Source organism: Oncorhynchus nerka, linkage group LG14, assembly GCF_034236695.1.
Source record: "Oncorhynchus nerka isolate Pitt River linkage group LG14, Oner_Uvic_2.0, whole genome shotgun sequence".
NCBI classification, from domain to species: domain Eukaryota; kingdom Metazoa; phylum Chordata; class Actinopteri; order Salmoniformes; family Salmonidae; genus Oncorhynchus; species Oncorhynchus nerka.
Genome location: NC_088409.1, coordinates 38,063,873 through 38,074,302, shown reverse-complemented (window position 1 = coordinate 38,074,302; position 10,430 = coordinate 38,063,873). Strand labels below are relative to the sequence as shown.

The following is a 10,430-nucleotide window of genomic DNA, read 5'->3' as shown; positions in this document are numbered from 1 at the left end:
GAATAACAAACAGTGCAGCTATGCAGAAATGAGTGCGTGTGTGTGTTTTTACAGGGGGATGGTAGTGAATCATCAGTGGATGCCAAGGTCATCGCCATGTACATGAATTATGTATGCGGTTTTGTTTTCTCTGCTGGTGCTCTTCTGCTACATCTGTGGCTGGCTAATAACTCTCCATTTCCCTATTATAAAATTATTCTCTGCAGAGCAGACACTCACAGAGCTCATCTTCTTCAGTGTAATTTAAGAAAACCCAATAGGTGTTTATACCTTAAAGACATTCTGCAAAAATAAACAATTTAAGAGGCCGGAGTCTGGTGGCACGAAATGAAAAAGTGTTTGATTTTCCAGTGTGCTAATAAAGAATCAAAGTCAATCACAACAAGTAAAATTACTCTGGGTTTCTTTATGAGTTGTCTGGATGGGTGTTATTGAGCGTATGCACATGTGTGTATAATTGTGCATCTATGTATGTGTGCTAATGTGTACAGTAAATGAGTGATAATGTGCACTGTGTGAGCATGCATGATGATGTTTACAGTGTGTGTGTCATGGTAATTTCCTGTATTACTAATTGAAAGGAGAGTTTACAAACCACACACAAGTCAGAGTTATATTTTAAACTTCATCTTTTAATAATATGAGCTTCACCATAGCCCTTTGACTCTCAGATCAATTCAGTGTCTATAAATGAATTCTGAGTGTCAACATAATGGCAACTGAGATCTTTCACAGCAAAGATCCACCCCTCTCAACTCACAATGACAAACCACAGGTCTTAGGAAAACTGCACAAAGGAAGACTTTTACTTGAGAGAGGAGTATCCCATAGCCAGACCGCATTAGCTATAAATTATCGTTCAGTTTGCGTTCTTAGACGTGGTTCTACTTCTCGTTCTTGGTACTTCATATTACCAAAACATTACCTCATCCAATGGCATATATCAATTGTCAATTCTAGATACTCCCATCTCAAATACAACCCACCCCTGGACAAGCTCCCTGAGAGGAGTGAGCCTCTAGGTCATATACTATGAAAGACAAGTTTCGACATCAGAGGGGACATACAATGGTTCCAGACACTGTCATACTCCTCCCCCCAATGGGAAAAGTAGGGAGTGACTGGTGTACAGACATTGTGGAGCCCTTCACATGGTTTAACAGATACCCTCACATATGAAGACAATCCTGACCTCTCCCCTCTCTGGGCCCCACGTGACTTTTCCCACATAAGCATATTTATGAAAGTAGATAAAACATCTTATTTATCAATGTTACCTAACTAATTCTGCTACGACAGTGTGTGTGTAAAATGCCTTGCCTGTTTGCCCCTGGCACCACAGTCAGATACCCCGGCTTCTCAATGAGAGATCTTGTCACCGGTGACTGGGAGTGACATGCTTCTCCCATCGTCACTGTGTGTGCCTGTTCTCCATCTGAACCCGGGGCTTCCTCCTCCTTCCCCTGCTCTCTGGTAGACACCTCTGCAGAGCCAGCTCCACTCACTAGGGAACAACAGCCCAGTCAGTACACTGGTGATGAAACTGTATAAACACGAATACACTTACAAGTTCTACAAGATAATTGAAAGTGGCTTGAAATGGAAACACATTTTTCAGTCAACACACACACACACACACACACAATTATAGTTCCCACCAACAGACCAGAAGTTGGTTGATACAGTGCCTTACAAAAGTATTCATCCCCCTTGGCGTTTTTCCTATTTTGTTGCATTATAACCTGTAATTTAAATTGATTTTTATTTGGATTTCATGTAATTGACATACACAAAATAGTCCAAATTGGTGAAGTGAAAAATAACTTGTTAAAAAAAAAAAAAACATTAAATTTAAAAAACGTAAAAGTGTTTCATGCATATGTATTCAAACCCCTTTCCTATGTAGCCCCTAAATACGATCTGGTGCAACCAATTACCTTCAGAAGTCACACAATTATTTAAATAAAGTCCACCTGTGTGCAATCTAAGTGTCACATGATCTCAGTATATATACACACACCTGTTCTGAAAGGCCCCAGAGTCTGCAACACCATTAAGCAAGGGACACCACAAAGTAAGCGGAACTATGAAGACCAAGAAGCTCTCCAAACAGGTCAGGGACAAAGTTGTGGAGAAGTACAGATCAGGGTTGGGTTACAAAAAAGTATCAGAAACTTTGAACATCCCACAGAGCACCATTAAATCCATTATTAAAAACTGGAAAGAATATGGCACCACAACAAACTCATAGACCATGCAAGGAGGGCATTAATCAGAGAGGCAACAAAGAGACCAAATATAACCCTGAAGGAGCTGCAAAGCTCCACAGTGGAGATTGGAGTATCTCTCCATAGGAACACTTTAAGCCGTACACTCCACAGAGCTGGGCTTTACGGAAGAGTGGCCAGAAAAAAGCCATTACTTAAAGAAAGAAATAAGCAAACATGTTTGGTGTTTGCCAAAAGGCATGTGGGAGACTCCCCAAACATATGGAAGAAGGTACTCTGGTCAGATGAGACTAAAATTGAGCTTTTTGGCCATCAACAAAACTGCTATGTCTGGCGCAAACTCAACACCTCTCATCACCCCGAGAACACCATCCCCACAGTAAAGCATGATGGTGGTGGCATCATGCTATGGGGATGTTTTTCCATCAGCAGGGACTGGGAAACTGGTCAGAATTGAAGGAATGATGGATGGCGCTAAATACAGTGAACTTCTTGAGGGAAATCTGTTTCAGTCTTCCAGAGATTTGAGACTGGGACAGAGGTTCACCTTCCAGCAGGACAATGACCCTAGGCATACTGCTAAAGCAACACTCGAGTGGTTTAAGGGGAAACATTTAAATGTATTGGAATGGCCTAGTCAAAGTCCAGACCTCAATCCAGTTGAGCATCTGTGGTATGACTTAAAGATTGCTGTACACCAGCGGAACCCATCCAACTTGAAGGAGCTGGAGGAGTTTTGCCTTGAAGAATGGGCAAAAATCCCAGTGACTAGATGTGCCAAGCTTATAGAGACATACCCCAAGAGACTTGCAGCTGTAATTGCTGCAAAAGGTGGCTCTACAAAATATTGACTTTGGGGGGGATGAATAGTTATGCACGCTCAAGTTCTGTTTTTTGTCTTATTTCTTGTTTGTTTCACAATAAAAAATATTTAGCATCTTCAAAGTGGTAGGCATGTTGGGTAAATCAAATGATAAAAACTCCCAAAAATCTATTTTTATTCCAGGTTGTAAGGCAACAAAATAGGAAAAATGCCAAGGGGGGTGAATACTTTTGCAAAGCAACTGTATATTATCTGGTTATAGTGTTGGTATATTAACTAGATACTGGCTGATAGATAAATACATCTGTTTGTTTTCCTGCAACTGAGTATGATGGTCAGGAGTGTGGTGACCAGACAGTACCTACCTGGGGTTTTCCAGGGGTGGTCAGTCGGGACGGGACAGACAGACAGACAGCGTCATCACTTTTTCACTCACTTAAAAAAAAGCATAAGTAGCTATGTTACGTTCATATCCCTAACAGCTTGTGGGCTGCCGAAGAAAACATGTCTTAGAACCGTTACATGCACATACGCACAAGACATACCAGTGTGTGAGTCACTCAGTGGTGCTGTGGTAAGCACTCTGTAAGTCCCTATGGGATTGCCTCAGTGGAATCTCAGCCACATACAACCCTGCGCGCGAGCACACACACACACACACACACACACACACACACACACACACACACACACACACACACCTCTCTTGCTAATGTGAGAGCTGCTCACAGAGACAGATTAGAGGCATGGAGAGCACTGGACACACCCAGATACTGTAAAGGATTAATCAGGGTATAATGAAATGTTTGAAGAATGGTCTGCCCCTCTGCCTAAACAATTAATCCTACACGCCTCAGGTAACATGTTCCTCACACACACATGATTCTCTGCGGCTCAGTTGGTAGAGTGCTTGCACCACTCATACAAAAACAATATGCACGCAGAGTAATTTGGAGAATAGCGCATGCTAAATGGCAATCATTATTACATGCAGTACATAACAGCACTGAACTTTGCAGAAAATACAGTATAACTATACTCTCCAGCATAAGTGATGTAATAAGCTCACCATGCAGGCTGGCTGTCTATCGGTGGTAGTCCAGGGCCTGCCGGTACTGGCTCAGTGTGTTGTGAACAGCTCCCAGGTTCGGTAGGACCACGGCCAGCCTTTTGGGCCTGGTGCTGACCAGGGGCAGGGCCCGCTCATAGCACCAGGCTGCCTCCTGGAACAACTTCAGCTGGGAGAAACTCAGGCCCAGGTCATTGTACACCTTACCTGAAAGGCTGAGGGATAAAGTCACAAAACTGTGACCAAATTGTTGACTGACAACGCTGTTACTCATTTGTTTTTTCCTCAATTCAGTTAATCTGACAGTTTACCTACCGAGGAACTCTGGGTTTTTGATGTTGTTGCTCAGCTCGAGGCAATCAGTGAGCACGGTGATGATATCATCCATGGTGAAGTCATCTGATTGGAGCATGTGACTCCCTGCCTATTTGGAGGCCGTGGCGGCTGAGTTCAGCTTGCCTGCCATCCCGTAGCTCTCCCCAGCCCTCTGGAAGCTCTAAGCTGCCTGGGTCCAGTCCTGAAAACACACAGCTTGAATCAAAACCAGCTCTATGTAGGACAGTCAGTGAGCTGTCAGTATATAGACCTGGCTGCTACACATCTCAAATGAGTCAGTCAGACACTGCAGCTCTTAAAAATTAGGGATGTGCATCTTTACCTTTCAAGATGATTTGATACATGGGCTACAATACCATACAGGAACGATAAGTTTAAAACGATCTGTGCGATTCGGTTTGTTTAGAGGAACGAATCGATGCGATTTAGTTCGATGCAATGCACTAACATTTGTTGCATAAACACATTCCTTTTCCATTCTAAATTAAAATATGCTGCTGATGGAGCTTATGAGCTGGGCTTCTCTGAACTGGATCTGTCTGAGCTGACTTCTCTCTGTGTGTGTGTGTGTATGATGTACTGTATAGGTCTATGTTGTATGTAGGCACCTGGGCTGAGCCATAAGGGAAACTGGGTATCTACCTTGCTTTTCACCCACTAATTCAGTTGTCATTTTTGCATATTAAAAAAGTGTTAGCTAGTAATGTAGCAATATTTATTAGTAAACAATTTGCTATGACATGACCAATAAATATAAAGCACAACTTTGGATTTCACCCGTGTCTCAGAATGGAATGGTTTCGGAAGTTGGACCTTTTGGACTCGAGTGAGCTCCTCTTCTTCTCCCGCTTCGACCATGCAGTGCAGGTAGCAAAAGTGATTGCTGTCCTCATTAAGAAATGATCAGCTTTACCTTGTATATCTAAAAATGACCGTATATACTCATTGTTTCAAGTAAAACTACCAAAACTATTGCTGATGGTGAACCTGAACAATCAAAATAAAACCCAATGTAAGCCCTGATGAGCATGTATAGCCAGATGAGAGCAGTGTGTCCCATGATAGCTAAGGCTACGTTTATTCCGGTAAAACACAATTTTCAACAGCGCATTTGATAAACATAATCTAGCAAATTACATTGGTTGTCACTCAAGTGATAAAGCCTAATATTGCACAAGACATTTTCAAACATCTGAATGCTGAAGGTGAAGTGCAGATGTGCCAGATCAGAAATAGGAATGCCTTGCGTTGGTCAGCGAGCGAAGGTGGTCGCAGTTTGACTACTGATTGTGCTTGGGGTTGTTCGGCATGCAAAATCACTTGTAGATCAATGACTGTCAACACAATTGTATGCTAAGTTTGACACTGAAGGAGAGGATACAGATGTCACAAAAGATAAGAGACATTTTCGGGAAGGCAGAAGGAAAGTAATTTGAGCAACATCAAAATTGTAAACAGGCGATTTGTAAAGGTTTGAATTGATTTTCGGACATATGCATGTTACATTTGGATCGGTTTGGGGTCCTGCTGACCGATGCACTCAAATCTTAAACATTTGAACCGGGGACTGATGCATATACAGTTGAAGTCGGAAGTTTACATACTTAGGTTGGAGTCATTAAAACTCGTTTTTCAACCACTCCACAAATGTCTTGTTAACAAACTATAGTTTTGGGCAAGTCGGTTTGTGCATGAAACAAGTATTTTTTCCAACAATTGTTTACAAACAGATTATTTCACTTATAATTCACTGTGTCACAGATCCAGTGGGTCAGAAGTTGACATACACTAAGTTGACTGCCTTTAAACAGCTTGGAAAATTCCAGAAAATGATGTCATGGCTTTAGAAGCTTCTGATAGGCTAATTTACATCATTTGAGTCAATTGGAGGTGTACCCCTGGATGTATTTCAAAGCCTACCTTCAAACTCAGTGCCTCTTTGCTTGACATCATGGTAAAATCAAAAGAAATCAGCCAATAATATTTTTTTGAGACCGTCGCAAGTCTGGTTCATCCTTGGGAGCAATTTCCAAACGCCTGAAGGTACCACGTTCATCTGTACAAACAGTAGTACGCAAGTATAAACACTATTTGACCATGCAGCCGTCATACCGCTCAGGAAGGAGACACATTCTGTCTCCTAGAGATGAACGTACTTTGGTGTGAAAAGTTCAAATCAATCCCAGAACAACAGCAAAGGACTGTGTCAAGATGCTGGAGATAACAGGTACAAAAGTATCTATATCCACAGTAAAACATGTCCTATATCGACATAACCTGAAAGGCCGCTCAGCAAGGAAGAAGCCACTGCTCTTAAACTGCCATAAAAAAAGCAAGACTACGGTTTGCAACTGCACATGGGGACAAAGATCGTACTTTTTGGAGAAATGTCCTCTGGTCTGATGAAACAAAAATAGAACTGTTTGGCAATAATGACCATCGTTATATTTGGAGGAAAAAGGGGGAGGCTTGTAGAAGAACAACATCCCAACCGTGACGCACGGGAGTGGCAGCATCATGTTGTGGGAGTGCTTTGCTGCAGGAGGGACTGGTGCACTTCACAAAATAGATGGCTTCATGAGGCAGGAAAATAGTGTGGTTTTATTGAAGCAACATCTCAAGACATCAGTCAGGAAGATAAAGCTTGGTCGCAAATGGGTCTTCCAAATGGACAATGACCCCAAGCATACTTCCTAAAGTTGTGGCAAAATGGCTTAAGGACAACAAAGTAAAGGTATTGGAGTGGCCATCACAATGCCCTGACCTCAATCCTATAGAAAATGTGTTGGCAGAACTGAATAAGCATGTGCGAGCAAGGAGGCCTACAAACCTAACTCAGTTACACCAGCTCTGTCAGGAGGCATGTGCCAAAATTCACCCAACTTATTGTGGGAAGCTTGTGGAAGGCTACCCAAAACATTTGACCCAAGTTAAACAATTTAAAGGCAATGCTACCAAATACTAATTGAGTGTATGTAAACTTCTGACCCACTGGGAATGTGATGAAAGAAAGAAAGAAAAGCTGAAATAAATAATTCTCTCTACTATTATTCTGACATTTCACATTCTTAAAATAAAGTGGTGATCCTAACTGACCTAAGACAGGGAATTCTTACTTGGGTTAAATGTCAGGAATTGTGAAAAACTGAGTTTAAATGTAATTGGCTAAGGTGTATGTAAACTTCCGACTTCAACTGTAGGTGAATCGTTACATCCCTATTATAAATTATACTAATTTATTGATAACACCCACACACTGCCTCTGGCAGTTCTCTAAATAATTTAATCGTGGCTCGACTCTGACACCAACTGAGGGTGTCCGAATAAAAAAACAGACCATAATGACAGAGACTGGCCCTTCATCAGTGGCAGCTGGTGATCAGCAAAGATGAGGGAGGTGGGCAGGTTCACTAAAGATCTGAAAAGGTTCATGGCATGATTTTTCTTGGTGTTATAATTGTATTGATTAAACAAATTGCAAAGCATGATTTCTGAGCACCTAATACATTAGAAGGAAGATGGCTCATATGAATCAATCAACTGACAATCAATTAAAGGAGAAGTTGTATTTTTACAACTAAATTTAGGTATCGCTCAAGTCGCACAAAAGGAAATATAATGTTGCGGATAAAGTTTGGAATGACACGATTTCATGTGTACAACATTGAAAGCCTTGCATCACTATACTGAGAGCTTTGCCGTTTCTAAAATGACATTTTTGGTTGTTTTTGGAGCCTTTGTTCATGTTTTTCAGGGCCCCCATACTATACAACGTGGATGAGGAAGTGATTTGCTGTTTGTTTCTAAAAGGTGTCTGGACCCTTCTATTACAAACTATTTCCATAAAAAATAAAACATTTCCATTTGTTTGTAAAACATTTTTTTTATTTAACAATCATTCAACTTTTGCAATTCACTCAAGATTTGAGTACTTGAGCATTTATTTTAGCAGAGAAGCTTGTTTTCTTCCTATTGTGGTATAGTTCTTACGTAACATTCAATTTTCAGTCTTGAGTATTCTAGGCCTCATGCGGAAGTATCTTATTATCTTTGCAGAAGATATGGGTGGGCTTCTAAATTCTGACTCAGCACAATCTTAATGTGCATGAAGGCAAATCTCCTGGTGGTAATATCTCATTATAAAAAAGCACAGCTTGGGCTTTTCTCGAAATCTATTGGATTGGTGTTAAATCTCTTTAGGAGAGTATCCCACCTAAATTTTGGAATGGCTTAAGGTGAGGAAGATAAGTACAGTTTACTGCTGTTTTACAGTTCTCCTCTAATGGTTAGGGGTGGAGATTTTTGGCAGGGTAATTTGATTCTCGAGCTGAACCATAAAAAACATACACCTTGAGCTGACTGACCTTTAGGAGCAGGTGACAGTGGGACATTTTCATGCAGGTCTCCCCCTCACTGGCCCCGTCCCCCTGGGAGTGGTACAGCTGGGCTGCCTGGAGGCAGTGAACAGCTGCCTGGCTGTGGTTCCCCAGGGGCTCATGGGCTACGGCCAGGTTGAACTGGAGGTCTGCTATCCGCTCGCCCCTCTCTCCTGGCTGGGCCCGCTTGAGGAAGTCCAGCCCCTTCAGGGCTTTACCCGCCTCCACGTAGGCAGCTCCCAGGTTAAAGGCACATGCCACCTGGACCCTGGTCTCCTTTAGCTGTGGGTGATAGAGTATGGTAAGAGAGAATACTTAAAAATGATAAAAGCTAACATAAGTACCAGTGAACATTATGCAGCATATTTGACTTTCTTCCATACAGTATGTCTAAATATGGGGGTTGTCAGATGTATGTCATTGTGAAAACCAATTACTATTTGGGGACAATAAAGATTGTGTAAATACTGTAATCCATTTGGACTTGGAACCAGACAAGTTTTTGTTGCCTGGACATTTTCCAAACAATAAAATTATGTGCTCAGTTCTCCCTCTTACAGTTTTAGCAAGACATATATTATATGGGTGAGGTGCAGGACAAAATGTCTCAACATGGACAACAAGGAAGTAGCCAAAGTAATGTCACTTCTATGGAAGCTTTGAAGGCCTTTTTGAAGAGGCTGAGGGCTTCTTCACAGTCCCCTTGCTTTAGTGCAATGTGGCCAGAGGCTGTGAGCTCCTCAATGTCCACCTGGACCTTCAGGACATCAGCCTTTGCTCTTTACACCCCGTCACTCTTATTTTTCCTGCCCTTGTGTAATGGGTAGCTATCAGATGGTTTCGCCAGGGGGTGGCTACAGTATAGCATTATGAGGAAACTGATGGAAAGAGGAGAGCGAAATAATTATGAAGGTCTGATTGTCACACTCACTCAGGTCATGACACTTAAAGAACTGCCCTCCTTTGGTGATAGTGAGAACTTGTTATGTGGCAAACAACATGAGGACTCACTCAGTGCCTGTCCTTTCAAATACATTTTTAACCAAGTCTATTATGAGCTCACTGAAAGGCATTTATTTTATGCATATATAGCCAGAATTATCGCATAAAAATAAACATTTTTGAGAAGTAGCATGGACAGATGTTTATCCTGTTTGCTAGCTAACTTACTTACTTGAAACCACATGACTAATTAACGCATTAGCTTCTCGAGTCTTGGTAACATGGCTAACGTAGCTAGTTTAGTTAGCTATTTCACTCACATTTCAAGATGAACAGCCATTCAAGACAGAGCCGTTGAAATTAGTTAATTAGTTTGACAAATACATTGGTCAATTATCCGTACAGCCGTAAACCCTAGTTAGTCACACGTTTTAGCTGGCATTTCTTGTTAGCTAGCTAATGTTAGGGAGTTACTGGTTTGTGGAGCCAGGGAAAGCTATGAAGTAGCAGGTATGTTGCTATGGCAATATTAAATAGGAAGTGAGGGGTAGTTGGCCAGATAAATTATTTTCGGCACAATTAACAAGGAGACTGAAGCAGCAACTTAAATGTCGTATTGCTAGCTATGATTATTTACAAAATGTTTACATTATTAT

At 41.6% G+C, this 10,430-nt stretch overlaps 1 pseudogene; it reads right to left on the bottom strand.

Annotated features, from left to right (window-relative positions):
* Nucleotides 1-611: 611 nt before the first annotated feature.
* Nucleotides 612-9,310, bottom strand: LOC115140984 (tetratricopeptide repeat protein 24-like; annotated as a pseudogene).
* Between the last annotated feature and the right edge of the window lie 1,120 nt (nucleotides 9,311-10,430).